The sequence below is a fragment of the Peromyscus eremicus genome, chromosome 14 (genome assembly GCF_949786415.1).
Source record: "Peromyscus eremicus chromosome 14, PerEre_H2_v1, whole genome shotgun sequence".
Classification (NCBI taxonomy): Eukaryota; Metazoa; Chordata; class Mammalia; order Rodentia; family Cricetidae; genus Peromyscus; species Peromyscus eremicus.
In genome coordinates, this window is record NC_081430.1 from 36,562,485 (window position 1) to 36,578,437 (window position 15,953).

The following is a 15,953-nucleotide window of genomic DNA, read 5'->3' on the forward strand; positions in this document are numbered from 1 at the left end:
TAGTCTGGGGTTAACTGTAAACAAACATGTATGCTGCTAGGTAGATCTATCCTCAATATTGATAGAACAACAAATAATTCTGGTTTAAAAAAATGTGATGCTTAGTAGAGTAAAAGCCTTATAAAAATATAATTGAAGGGTGCCTGGACTGGTCTACTCTGGTGACCAGCCTAGCAAATAACCTAGCTGTCATCACAGAGCCTTTGACCAGTGACTGATGGAGGCTGCAGAGATTCACAGCCAGGTGCCAGGCTGAGCTCCAGGAATCCAATTGATGAGAGAGAGGAGAGATTCTACAGGAGAGGGACGTCGAGATCATGATGGGAGGACGTGCAGAGATGACTGGCCACACTAGTGGAAGCCCATGAACTGTGGACTTGTGGCTGTAGAGCCCCCATGGGACTCGACTAGGCTCTCTGGAGACAGAAGATGGTTGTTTGGCTCGAACTGTTTCGGGGGCACCCAGACAGGAAGATCAGGATCTGTCCCTGGTCTATGGGCAGGGTTCTGGGAATCTGGTGCCTGTGGTATGACACCTTGCACAGCCTTGGTGCAGTCGGAATGGGCTTGTATCTGCCTAGGCTCAGTGTGCTGGGCTCTGCTGACTCCCCATGGGAGACCTCTGCTTGGGGGATGTGGGGATGCAGAGTGGCTTGGGAAACAAGGCTGGGGGTGGGAGAAGGGAGGAGGAGGGATCTGTGGATGGTATATGGAGTGAATAGATAATTTCTTAATAAAGAAAAAAGTTATAATTGAAAGGTTATAAATGAAACTGTGGTAATATGGTATAAAGAAACAAGACTAACTCTTGGTGTCCTTTACGTAATAGTGGGCCTGACTTATTCAAGAGCTTTGGTCTCTTCTGTTCTAATTTAAAAGAATTCTAATCTAAGAGGAGTAGAAGGTGTGAAAAAAGCCAACCTCTTTATATGAAGAGCAGCACAGCAAATATGTAGAAAGTAATCATTTTTGCTTTAATCTTTGGCTGGGACTTCATAAGGAAGAAAATCATTTTTTTTTTTTTTGGTGTTACTGACTCAGAATGGCACACAAAGTCACAATATGATATTATCATTCTATTCTCATGTGTTGTTTTACTTATTTATACTCATGTGTTGTTCTAATCATTGCCTATGCATGTTTGTGAGAGAGAGATAGGTAAGAGAGAGAAGAGATTATTTTCAATGCCTCATTTCTAAGAAATGGTCTTGGACCTGGTCACCACTTCTCACACAGACATGCATTGTTTTGAGTCAGGGGGAAAAAGGAACATGGTACACTGAGGTGTTCGAAGCATATCAAGATTGATTATAACGTTTTCTCTTAGAGGCTAGTTAATTCTGAACAGGTTGAATACACAGTGTTTAAGCACAATGAATTCACAGTTATTAATTATCTCAAATAATATTGTTAATTTGGTGAAAGATTGATTTATCAAAACAAGCTTTATACAACCTTCTTAGAAAAAATATTCCCACAGTTTCTCCTTTTTGTTTTACTGAAGAACGGACATGTCATGTCATGTAAGGTGATCACTGTAGGTGTTTAGTAGGGCACGGGGGTAGGCTCTAGTAATGACATGAATCAGATTTACTTCAGTTCTGCTGATTCTTTGGGGAAGGAAGCAAAGGCAGGAACAGCACTGAGAGAAGGCCGCTTGCTTTCTCCTGGTGCCAGCTCACGGCACAGCTTTATCGGTTGCACTTGGTTTCAAGAAGGTATGTAGGACAGAGCACAGATGTAGATTCTCATCTCCAGTTAATGAGTGGAACAGCATCCAGCTGTTGTAATTGGTTGTCTGGCCCCTGAAGGGAGTTCATATAAAACAACTGGTCTTAGTAAACTTCCTATTTCTTTAGGTGCTTTTCAGCAGGCATTGGGAGGGAAACTGAGAGGAACAAATCTTAAAAAAAAAAATGAAGTATGTAAGTTTCTTAGGCAAGTTACTCTTGATATGTTAATACCTTAGATGAAGATCACTTGAATTGAACTGTATATTGTATATTCTAATGTTCCTTCTAGATTCACGGACATTGAGCCAACAACTAAAAACCTGTGTATTTGAACTATAAAATAGGAGTCTCTACTCAAAATTGTAATTGTCACCACCTTGTCTTATATACCTGTCTTTCATTTTAATCCTTTATTATTAAAAATAATAAATCCCAGAACATTATATCTTAAGTAGACTGGGGTGCCTTTATTTCTGTTCTGGAAACTGCAGATATGATGAGACATTTTGAATTATTTTTCTGTTATTTAATTTTTAGAAGTCTTAACATAGTCCTTATCATAGAGTATATTTCCGTGTCACACTGTGTTAATATTCTACAGAAGGCTATTTTTATTTATCTTACAGTTTTAATATAGTTGGTCTATCTTAAACCCACCTGTGTCACATGTAAATCACAATGATGTCGTGTGCCGTATTTATCAATGTTTGCTTCCTATCTTATCCGCTTGAGTTATAGAATGTAAATTGTTTAAGCAATTTCATTTTTGTCTATGAAATAGATATCCCAAATATTACATAAAGGAGCTAAGTCAGATGTTATAAGTGAATGTTTAGTATTCATATTTAGTTTTCTTTTGAAAAAATACTGGCATTGTAGTATGTGTCCCCTGGCTTGATATGGTCCATTAACAGCATGCCAGAATACTTCTCACTACATGTATTTGAGGATAATTATGAATATGAGTAATAAAATTATGATTGTCATGTTTTATTTTCTGTGGCTATGATAATGACTTTGACCAAAATCAACTCTGAGAGGAAAAGGTTTATTTGACTTACAGGTTATAGTGGCTGACAGAGGCAAGCCTAGTGGCCACTGAAGGCAGGAACTAAAGCAGAGACCGGGAAGGAGTGAAATTTACTGTTTTGCTTAGTCCATCTTCCTCACCATCCTTTTAACACAGCCTCGGGCAAACTTTGTCAGAGCCGGTACCACACAGTGGGCTGAACCCTCCGATATCAGTTAGAAACCAAGACAATGTCTTCAGAGATATTCCACAGGTCAACCTGATGGAGGCAGTTCCTCAGCTGAGGTTCCTTTTACCCAGGTGATCATATTTTGTGGCAAATAGACAACTGAAGGTAATTATGATAACGGTAGTTATTCTTTCATTTTTATATTACTTATTATAAGATAATCTTATTTGCTTTCAAAAGAGTAAATAACTATAGTCAAAGAAAGAATTAATGTATTTTTACAATTGTATAATTTGTGCAAAATAGATACTTGTGGGCCATGTGACATAAATTTTGAATGTCAATAGGATAGTGCTCCATTATTAGTTCCTGTATTTATGACATGATTTAAGTTCTATATGTTTAAATACAAATATAATTATACAGAAGTAACATATAGATCATTTTAATAGTATTGAAATGTCATAGAATATCATTTTGAACATTTGAATATTATAAAGCTAGTTAAATTCAAAAGCCAAATAATATTCTTTTTATTAATAGAGACTTAAAGACACTGGATACAACAATAACATTTTGCTTAAGGATAAGACATCAGCCATTCATGGTTAATCCCAGCACTTGGAAGACAAATACAGGCAGGATCTCTGAGTTCTAGACCATCTTAGTCTACAGAGAAAGTTTCAGGACAGCCATGGCTACACAGGGAAAATCTTTATTAAAAAAATAAAAAGAAAGACAGAGCAACAACAGGATAAAACAGCAAAGTCCAACTGAACAGCTCGTAAACTCTGACTGATATAAATGCTAGTAATTTGGAAAATCTGCAACCATGATTGCCTAGTTTGTCAGTCTGTGACCCTCATGACAATTTTAATATATGCATAACTACTATTGTATACTTATACTCTCTATAATTATCAATACTATTTTAGTATGTCTTTATTTACAACCATTTAATTATAACTTTTACAAAGTCTGTACAAAGCTAACAAATTTTGATTTGTCAAGCCAAAATTTAAACATTTCTCAGTAAAAAAAAAAATTCTGAATCATCTAGCAACTGTTGTGAATGAAACAGGGAACGATTATTTAGTGATTCAGAAAGCAGAAAAAACACAAAGTAAGACTTTGCATGGCCTAACTGCATAGCATGTATAACGTTTACTGAAGTAGGTGAGGACAAAAGAGAGAAAATAAATGAGATAAAAACAGATGTGGCCCACTGGATCTCCAGCTACAATAGAAAGTGTCAGGTAGAATTCTACTGCATCACAATTAGCATGGGATTGAAAAAATTTATTTTTAGCTACCAGAATATGTGACATGCCAAATACTCCTTTCCAAAGTATATTTGAGAATGGATTTTTCTGTTTTTATTTTTTTCTTTTTCATGTTTCATCACCAAATTATTTTATTTTAAATATTATATAGTTCTCTAAGAATTCCATATGCTGTATTTGATCAATTTTTTTTTCTCCAATGCCATATCCACCCTCTGCAGCTTGCCCTCCTTACCGACCAACTTTGATTTTTTTTTCTTTCATTTCCTTATCAAGTCCAGTTTGTATTGCCCAGTTAGTTTGGGGAATAGGGCCACCCCTGTAGAGTGGACTATGTTGCGGGATATTTGTACCTGTGTATAGATGTACTGCTATTGCTGTGATTTGATTAATAAAGAGCTGAATGGCCAATAGCAAGGCAGGAGGTGGGACTTCTCGGGAGAGACTGGACCTGCAGATGAATCTATGTGAATGGGAGACACTAGTAAGATTCTGAGCATGTCAGGCATACAGAATGGAGGAGAGGTAAAAAGCCACATGGCAGAATGTAAATTCATATTAAAGGGTTAATTTAAGTTATAAGAGTTTATTGGAAATAAGCCTAAGCTAAAGATCAAGCTTTGTAATTAAGAACCAGTCTCCATGTCATTATTTGGGGGCTTGTGTTCCCAAAGAAAGCCCAGTTAGAAAGACTGACTACAGGAGCACATACAAAGGCGAATATTTTTAAAGAAAACTAACTCTCCTTTTCCCAGCAGCTATCCAATGCTAATAGCTTTTCAGCTAGTGGTAGGATTGCATGCCTAGCTTTCCCTCTAGTGATTGTATTTTGTTTGGCTTAATCTTACACAAATCTTGTGCATTCTATAATGATTGCTGTTCAGTTTATTTGTGTAACTTCCTTGTTAAATTTGGAAAACAGGATTTATCTAAAGTCATCTACTGCTTCTTACAATTTTTATGACCCTTCTTCCTTGAAGAGCCATGAGTGTATAGACATATACATGAAATATAAATTTAGGTAAATAAATAATAGTATAATGCTTTATGTTTTTTTACAGCTGCCCCTACTGTTATTTCACTTTTCTCCCTCCTTACTTACTGTACTCATCTCCCTCACCACTCCCTAAAGACCCATCAGGTTTTCCCAATTCCACAGTCAAATCAATTGTACCCTGCTCTTCGCCTCTCTCTTGCTAACCCTACCACTGCCCCCCCCCCCTTTTTTTTCGAGACAGGGTTTTTCCATGTAGCTTTGTGCCTTTCCTGAAACTCACTTGGTAGCCCAGGCTGGCCTTGAACTCACAGAGATCCACCTGGCTCTGCCTCCCGAGTGCTGGGATTAAAGGCATGCGCCACCACCGCCCGGCTTCCACTGCCCCTTTTTAGTTTCGTTGTTTCTATAGTTTCTCCATGATATATATTCACATCTGAAAGTTTGTAACTAGAATCCTTAGATGAGAGAGAACATGACACATTTGTCTTTGGGGGTCTGGGTTACCATAGTCAATACAATCTACTCTAGTTACACCCATTTACAAGCAAAGTCTATCATTTGATTTTATTTTAACTTTTACAGCTTAATAGTGTTCTGGATTATATATGTACCACATTTTTTATTATTCATTTGTCACTTGATGGACATTTAGATCATTTCCACTCCTTTACTACTGTGAATAGAGCAGCAATCGGCATAACTAAGAAAGTCTGCATGGAGTAGGATGTTGAGTCGTTTGGACATACATCGAAAAGTGGTATAGCTGTATCATATGTTAGATTTATTTTTGTGTTGAGAATTATCCATATTCATTCCCTTATTGGCTGAAGCACTTTGCAATCCCACCAATGAGGATTCACTTTAAGTCACTCCCTTCCAGCATATGTTGTAGGTTGTTTTGTTGATCTTTCCCATTGTGATTGGGTAAGATGAAATCTCAAAGTTGTTTTGAGTTGAATTTCCATCATTTCGAGGAACCATCACATTTTTGAGGTATTTCTTAGCCATTTTTAATTCATTCTTTTGAGACTCTCTGTTCAGATCCCAAAGATATTTTTGGGATGTATGGGTTGTATCCCTGAGTCTTTGTTGTTTGAGTTCTTTATATATTCTGGGTTATTAATCTCCTATCAGATGTAGCTGACAAAGATTCCTATTCTGTGAGCTTCCTCTTCACCTGACAAACTGTTTATTTAGCTGTACAGAAATGTTTTCAGTTTTATGAGGACCCACTTGTTGGCCTTAAATTCCTGGACAAATGGGGTCCGATTCAGAAAGCCCTTTCCTACGCTTACATTATATATGGTATCATTATTGTTTTTCTCTAGCAGATTCAGGTTTCATGTTTAGATCTTTGGTCTATTTGGAGCTGGAATTGGAGCAAAGTTATAGAAACAAGTGTAATTTCGCTTTCTACATGTGGACATCTAGTTTTTACTGTACCACTAGATAAAGAGTCTAGTTTCTCCAGTGTATATTTTTGGCCTTTTTTTGAATATGAAGGAGGGAGGACAGGGGAATCTGTGGCTGATATGTAAAATCAAATTAATTATAAAATTAAAAAAAAGAAAAGGCTATTTTATATAAAATGATATTTGGTACTTCAAATTTGTTCCATTTGTCTGCCTGACTGATTTTGTTGTGGTAGTTAATTGTTTTTAATCACTGTAGCTCTGTAATATATCTTGAGGTTGGGGACGGTAATCCTTCTATCATTGTTCTTTTTGCTAAGGATTCTTTGGACTGTGTGGGGACTTTTATGTTTTGGTATAGATTTTTAGAATAGTATGTTTCTATTTCTGGAAAGAATGACATGAGATTTTTATTAAGAATGAATTAAATCTTAAATCTGTAAGTTTGTTATTTTTCCATGCCAGAACGCTGAAATTCTTGATGTTTCTAGTAGTTTTCTGGTATTATGTTTGGGATATCTTATTTTTAATATGCCACCTGTGAATAAGGAGATTTTGACTTCTTTTCCTATTTCTATTCTTTTAATTACTTCTCTTAGCTTATTGCTTTAGACATTGTTTTGAGCACAATATTGAAAAGGAGTGGGGATAGTGAATAATCATGTCTCATGACTGATTTCAGTAAGATTTCTTGAATGTTTTCTTCATATAGGATAATGTTGCTGTGGGTTTCTCACATACAACTCTTATCATGTTTAGATATGTTTCCTAGAGTCCTACACATACAAGGGCTTTTATCATGAATATGTGTTCAGTTTTGTCGAAGGATTTTTCTGCATCCACTGAGTTGGATCATGTGACTTTTAACTTTAAGTACTTTTATGTGGATGATTATATTTATTGAATTGTGTTTGTCGCATAGAGACTGGCTATGAGTTACTGGTAGTCAAGTTGTCCTTTTCTATTGTATTTTTATGCTAGTCCTTCTATGCTAGTACTTCCAAATTCATTTTCCTCAGCCCTTTGCTTCTTCTCCTCTAGATCCTCACTAGCCAGTCATTTTCTATTATCCAGTAGTCCATCAGCATCCTTATATTAGGCCAGACATCCCTTAATGAAACAGACGTTTTTTTTTTTTTTTTCCACATGATCCATGTGTTAAGGAGCAAAGACTGTAGCAGAGGTTATAAGACTTTAGCCTCTTGTTAATCAAATTGTAAGACATGCTGTCACTGCTTGCAATTTATTAAAGAAGTACAGTTTTAACCCTATACTGGTTGTTGATAGTTCTGTCCAGAATGCTGACTTTGGCAACTTGACAACACTCATTTGATGATAAACTCTTTTCACATACTTGCTCACAGTCTAATGGCCTAGCTTTCGATTCCATTTAGGCCCAGAACCATGCCAGGAAGTGATACTCTAAAAGTGAATACTTCTCCTCTCAAAGTCTTGGTCTTTTTCTGGAAATTAAGATAATTTTAGAATTGGGTTCTCACAAGCCTCACATAGAATTCTAACCAGTCATAAATGTGTCTTGCAGAATAAAATTTTCCCTTTTACTACTGGTTGGACTTTTTGTAGAGATGAAAGTTTACTTAAATTCTACTTAAAATTCTTAAATTCTTTGATCAACTGATGGTCATTATGTATACATGCTCTGCAAAGTCTGTAGAAACTTATCAACTGCTATGTGTATGAGTAAAGAATTGTTCAGAAAAACAAAGATTTGTTCAAGATATCCTACATGAGGAAGGGCGATTTTTTTTACATCTTTCCATGTTTTTATTAATATACATCACTACAAAAAGACCTAGCAGAAATTCCAAATTGTTTTTATAGCCAATAAATAAACTAGATATTAAATTATTATTTACTATTATTAGTTACTAAATAATTATTGTTTTGAAATTGCTGTCACTGAATCTAAATTTTAAAGTCTCATTCCAGGAATATAGAGTTCTTATCCTGGTTCTTCTTCACTGGAACACTGCCTTTTAAAATCATATACTGTGATCTTTTCGACACTGAATGTAATCTTGCTTGGGATATTGTATTACAAAATATATAAATAACTCATGAACAAGGAAAAATACTAAAGGAAACATAAATATCCATGTGTAAATGTAGATTTAGTATTATATTCATCTCAATATTTTATATAATACAAACATTTCCTAATTAAGTTTGATGTGTTTTAGTGACTTATTTTTCCATTTTCCATGAAAAAATGTACTGTGTAGAAATAACTAAAATGCAGGCTATCTAGCTATTTAATGGGCAATGTAGATATATCCTAACTATGAAGTTGTGTCTAGGGAGAAAAGATCAAAATATGAATGGGACTACTTTTCAGCATTCTAGATGTTGGTAGTGAAGTTTTTTCTTCTCTAAGACCTTTGTAAGGTCTATAATAATGAATTTCCCTCCCAACTCCACATGTTCTTTCCTTCCTTAAGTAACAACTGAATACATTTAACTCTGACTGGGCATGAATGTTAGATTATTTACTGGAGCATAGGTAGCCTTTTAGAACCAGCAGAATTGAGGAAAACTGACTCTACCCTACCCCAGCAGCCTTCATTTACCACAGCTTCTCAGAGAATTTATGAACCCCTTCCCAGGGTGAGATAATTGCATTTTCATCTCATTTATAGCCAATTACCACCCAACCATTTTATCTTAGTATTTTAAACATTAAACTATAAAATATTTTCCCTACTACTTTATGGAAAACTTCAGGAAACTCAGGTTGCTAACCAGAAGGGACTTTAGAATTAGAAGAAAGTATAGCTGTAACATTATATAGAATATATATGTATATATATATTCACACACACACATATATGTACACACAGACATACACACATATACATATAGTTTAAATTAAGTACAGTAATGGCACTTGGGCTGAAAATATTCCCCACAAGAGTCATGGACTGTATAACAGAAGCCTAGTACCAGACATGAGATGCCCCCTTTTGAGAAATTGGTCACTGGAATCCAAGGGACTCATAACAATGTAGGCCATTGCTGTTGCATTTGGTGGCCTCCAGATACAGAAGGTAAGTCTCCATTGCTGAGGACATGACACACTTCTAAAACAGAACTCAGAGGAAGTGTATTGGAGATGTGACCTGAAAGTCTCCTCCTGGAGGACCAGCTGTCATAGTACGAGAAGTTGCCATGCAAACTGCCAAGGGATAGAAGCCACTGATGTGGTCAGCAGCTGTGATGCCTAAGAACTACAACAAAGATCTGCAAGGCAAGATACCTTTAAAGGTACATTAATGACACTCATATCTTTCCAGAAACCAATAGCTGTCTAGTAAGACTTAAAGCCTTCTAGAAAGGAGTTAAGTCATGCTTGGTATTGGAAAATTATCCCACTTTCTGTCACTAGTGAGGTCATGGATCTTAGAGAAAAGCCTAATACCACCACAATACTAGACCAATATAATCCCTAATTGCCTTCTAAAACTTGTCCTTATATCCACAGACAAATAGTGCCCTTACCCTTCATCCAAAATATTTTCTTCATAGCAATGATGACCAAGACAGAAGACCATGACTGATTAAAATGCAGAGGGATACATTTATAGCACAACATCCACACCTGGTCTCTGGGTACATCACAGAAGAGAGGATGGTCAGGGTGTTTAGAGCCAGAGAACCAGAAAATCTGTCTTAGGATCCTGTTTCTTAGAACTGACAAGAGACCTGTATCCATGAAAACTCAGTCATATCTTCCTAAATAAGACCTTAATAAATATCAACAAACATACTAAAATGGAAGGGGAAAATTCACAGGGTCCCTATCCTCTGACAAATAAGTGCAAGGACCTGAAGATTGTTGAGAATGGGAGAATTAACCATTCCTAGTGATGATCCCCTTAATTAGTTATATTATTCCCCAAGGTCAGTCCTGAAAGCATATACATTGAAGCAATATTAATATTAAACAAACTCAGTAGTGTGTGTGTGTGTGTGTGTGTGTGTGTGTGTGTGTGTGTGTAACAATTACAGGAAAAGAGCCCATGGATTTGAAAGTATGAACATGGGAGGGTTTGTGGGAGGAAAGTGAAGGGTAAAAATAATATCATTATATTTTGATTTTAATAGTTAAGTTAAATTGACAAAAGAAATTACAAAAGGAAAAAGGCTTTTACTGAAAATTCAATACAGCATCAAGTTTATCAGTGAGATAATTAAATACTAAGAACTTTAATGTAGTCTTTAGAAGAACCTTGAAAGACATATCATTAGACAATCCACCCTATAAGAAGAAGTGCAACACCCAGAGTTTCTCACTAATGTAGAAAAGCAATTATTCCTAAGTGGTAATGAGGGCTAGGCTTTAGTACTTTTAATGGGCTTACACAGAGTTTACTGTTAACTAGCCATCCAGTTATGTTTGATATGTGCCAGTAATTTGAAAAGATGAAATGAATATCTTATTAAATTTAACATAGTGTTGTAATGATTAAATTGGCTTTGTGAATCATCCAGATGGTAGGGATGTCTTCAACTAATAGATAAGTAAATGGGAATATATACACCACCATAAAAATAATTAGAGATGAAGTCATATATGATAAAGGTACTTGGTTAGTTACAAAGATTGAAGTTTATTTATGCTTGTATTTGACAAACATAGGGCTACTCTGAAAGCCTTAGTGGGCCGATCTCTGTTAAATATATTCAATTTTGCACTTGTAGCCCCAAATAATTATAGTAGCATGTAAGTAATTGAGAATAGCTTTCCTCCAATCAAACTCTTTTCTCAAAAATTATAAGTGTTGGGCTGTATTGACTGCAAGGCTTATATCACCTTGTCTATTGTTTATATCTATAGAAGCTGTATCAATTAGGCATAAACTACAATAATAATAATAATAATAATAATAATAATATTTTCCAATATATACTAATATATGTGATATACAAATTCCTCTCTATCTAGTATTAAGCGGTGTGAAGTGGTGGGAAACACACTAATCATCAAATCTGTGCCATTTCATCCCCTTTTCCTCTCATGTCTGAATTTGGCTCTCTAGACAAAGTGACTTATAAAAATAGTTTAGGTAGCATTCATCCGATAATTTGTTATGAAGTAAAAAAGCAACATAAATCATCCACACAAGAAGGAAAAAATTCCACAAAAAAATACACAGTTCTTCTCCTTTGAAAAAGAGAAGATGTTGACACAAATGACAGTGGATAAAATATAGGGCAGGGCTATGAAGTCCTCAAGGTGAACTTTGGTTACTTGAGATTCAGCTCTTTGGGAAGAGCTTCCTTGTCAATGGTTCTCTGTGAAGCTGGCCTTTCTTATCTATCTGAAGTAATCTTCCTATTCCATTAATTTACATATCCATTCCATAGTAGGACATTTTGCAATATGACCTTGGCTACAACCAATACATGTCACACTTTATATTTTGCACTCCTTTTGAAAACTTAGCTTTATCTAGCCTATTTTCTTCTTTTAATCATTACCTGGCAATTGCAATCATAGCTCAAATTCATGTTGGATGTATATTTAAGTATTTTATACCTAAGCTAAGAATTATCTGGTCTGTTTTTATATCTTCCCAGCTTCTACTTTAGATACAGAGACAGTATGCTTGGTTTCTCAAGCAATCATACACTTAATTGATATGAGCAGAAGTGAAAACTGTATTAATAATTACACATAGATACAAATGTCAAGGGCATGATGTAGAGCATGCATAGAAACAGGTTGTTCTTTTTGTTTACTATGTTTACAATGTAAATAATAATGTATTTTTACTCAACCTGGGACATTCTAAATTTTCAGCAAAATTCTTCTGAAAACAGTAGAATGGGTCTGACATTCCTGCAAAATATAATTCCATCCTCACTTAAAACGAGATAAGGATCTGTATTTCCCTATCTCTAATATTCTCGAAAAATTGAATTCACAACCCATATATGTAAATGATGAAAAATAACTTAGCAAAAATGATCTACTATGTTGGGATACTGCTCCAAGTTGCTGGCTGCTTGTTATCATGTTGGTGGCTGTAGTGATGCTGCTGTTGGGGATGAAGGTTTTGCCAATGCTTGTTCAGAGAACTATTGCAAGAAAGCATTGGCAAAGGTCAGTTTGGAGAAGTATGGCGAAGCAAGTGGCAGAGAGAAGAAATTGCTGTGAAGATATTCTTTTATAGGGAAGAGTGTTTGTGATTCCAAGAGGCAGAGATTTACCAGACTGTGATGTTACACCATTAAAACATCCTAGGATTTTTAGCAGCAGACAACAAAGACAATGGCACTGGACTCAGCTGTGGCTGGTGTCAGATTACCATGAGCGTGGATCCCTTTTGATTACTTGAATAGATACACTGTTACAGTGGAAGGGATGATCACACTCACTCTCTCTCCATAGGAAGTGGTCTTGTCCATCTTCACATGGAGATTGTTGGTAACCAAGGAAAGTCATCTATTGCTCACAGAGATTTGAAATCAAAGAATATCTTGGTGAAGAAAAATGGAACCTGTTGTATCGCAAACTTGGGACTGGCTGTGAGACACAATTCTGCCATAGATACAATTGATATTGCTCCAAACCACAGAGGAGGCACTCACGCATGTGTGCATGCACACACACACACACACACACACACACACACACACAAGAAGGACAGAGCCAGCCACTAGGTTAGACTTAGAGGTCAGACGGTGGTGACACACACCTTTAATCCTATCACTCAGGAGGCAGAGATCCAGCTGGATTTCTGTGAGTTCAAGGCCACACTTGGAACAGAACTGGGCATGGTGGCACACACCGTTAATCACAGCACTTGAGGTCTCATGTCTGCTTGGGAAGGACACACACCATTAATCCCAGAAAGTGATGGCAGGAAGCAGAAATGTATATAAGGCATGAGAACCAGGAACTAGAGGCTTTTAGCAGCAGTTCAACTGGGAACCTCAGGGGCAAGGACTCAGAGGCTTTCAGTATGAGGATTTGTGGAAACAGGAATTCTCTGGAGACTGAGGAGTTGGTAAGGTAAGGTTGGCTGTGGTTTGTCCTATTCCTCTGATCTTTCAGTTTTCACCCCCAATATCTGGCTCGAGGTTTTATATTAATAAGACCCAGGGTTGGGGATTTAGCTCAGTGGTAGAGCGCTTGCTTAGCAAGCACAAGGCCCTGGGTTGGTTCAGTCCTCAGCTCCGAAAAAAAAAAAAAAAAAAAGATCCTTTAGCAGTTCGCCTTACAATACTAATATTCAAGATATCATGATGTTGATTATTTTATATGTATATAATTAATAGTAAATAATAGTTGCATACTAGAGAATTAAATTAGATAGTGTTCAGTCTCACTTGACAGAGGCAGATTAGCAACTAAACTTTGAACATTTGAGAAAAAGAAAATATTCTCTTTGCTGATCCAAGGTGTCACCAAATTCAAGGCATGGAAACCTTTTATTGTTACAGAAGTTTACCACAATTACTTATTTTTCCTTTAATTCTGCTGATTACAGACAAAGTTGTTTATCCAGATAATGTACTTTAAAGAACTTTTAGTATTAAAATATAACTATAAGACAAAATATTTTAGAGCAGGCTATATATCAAACAATTCACCTATTTGCTAAAAAAACCTGAAATACAAGTAAGATCTGAAAGACAGAAAGAGAAGAGGAATTACTATCTTTGAACTTAGGGTTTTTAAAACAGTAATAAATTTATTTTGTTTAATGTGTATGTAAGTGCCTGTATGTATATACATATATATACTCTGTGAGCAAAGGTTCCCACAGAGGATAGAAGAGGTCACCTGAGCCCTGAGCCTCTGGGTCTGGGGTTACAGGCAGTTGTGAGCCTCCTGGTGTTTTTGGTGGAAACCAAAGCTGAGTTCTCCGCAACTTCAACTAGTGTTCCTAACTCCTTAGTCATCTCTAGCCCTGAAGGGTTAGGATTCTTAATAGTGAACTTCACCATGCTTCAGAAAATGATCTTTCTCATTTACACTCTAAATTTCCTGTAGATCTTCCTAGTTAGAAAAAAGAATCTTAGTGAAACTGAAAAAAAATTAAATTTAAATTTTTATTCTGAACGCAAAAGCAAAGCAACAAATTTCCTTCGACCCAAGGCCATAGATAGGAAAATTGAGATGGCAGTGGATTTGTTTCATTTTGTTTTGTTTTGTTCTTCCATAAATTTTAGAGAATCTTACCTTCTGATAGGCATGCATTTAATTTTCCTAAATGAATGACACCAACTATATTCTGATGAAGAAACCTCCTTTCCTATTAGAGAGACTTTACATATCTTTGCTCCTTTCTGGAATTTCTGTTACTGTGTGCAATTAGAACTGCTTGATTTTGATGATTAAGATCTGTTCTGTTTGTTGTCTAAAATTTATTCTCAACTTAATTCAAAATTTGATCTTTCCATTTCTTCTGCTCAGGCTACCTGGTTGTGACTCTCCTGAGGACCGATGTCTAGAATATAAGACACAACCTTCCTCTTTATTTATGCTCACATGCTCTACATTAGGATAAAACGTATGATAAGAGGCTAGGAACATAAAGGTTTTGATAATGCTGGTTAAAACCTGGTTCTGGTTGAGCGTTTCCTAATTTTTAGTTCTTTTCTTATGAAGCAGTAGTCTTCAGTTGGATAAAACATTGTCATATAAAAAAGTAATTTATTTTTATCAGTAGCTTCCCACAATCCCTTTTCCTCTGCCCAGTAATCTTGCATGTGGAGTCATGAGGAGACTTGTATTCTTGTTCAATTCTATATTGATAAGCATTGTGAATTAATGATCTATAACTTTATAGCCACTCATACAAAAGACACTTTTCTATCTAGCATCATTGAATAGAACATTGCAGCAATCCTTCTTTGTTCAGATACCAATACAACAGAGGTGGATACAACTCCATAATTCAAATACTAACTCCCCTTTTATATCACATAAAAGAGTGATAAAAGCCTATAATGCCAAGATCCTTGACAATATTCTCAGAAATAATCAGACCACTGTCTGTTCTTTGGAGGACACCAAGTATGTAAAAGTAGCTACTCAAATCAGCAAGCATTAAGCTTAATAGTAAGAATAATGCCACTGTCCACAAGTACTGTTAGTTTTAATGAATGAGTTTGATAGAGCACTTCATTTTCAAAGTCTCATTCATGGATACTAAGTGGTTTATGACATCTTATATGAGGAGATGGCAGAGGTTAGAAGAGCTAAGTTGTTAATCCTCTTAATTAATCCTGAAGAAAAGCGGTTGATCTGACCTCCTCATGACACTTGACCTTAGATGTTGGAGTGTTCAGTAGTGTTG

At 35.9% G+C, this 15,953-nt stretch overlaps 1 pseudogene; it reads left to right on the top strand.

The window, feature by feature from the left end:
• The first annotated feature begins 1,579 nt into the window (after positions 1 to 1,579).
• LOC131924595 (TGF-beta receptor type-1-like) lies at positions 1,580 to 15,105 on the top strand (annotated as a pseudogene).
• Positions 15,106 to 15,953: the final 848 nt, after the last annotated feature.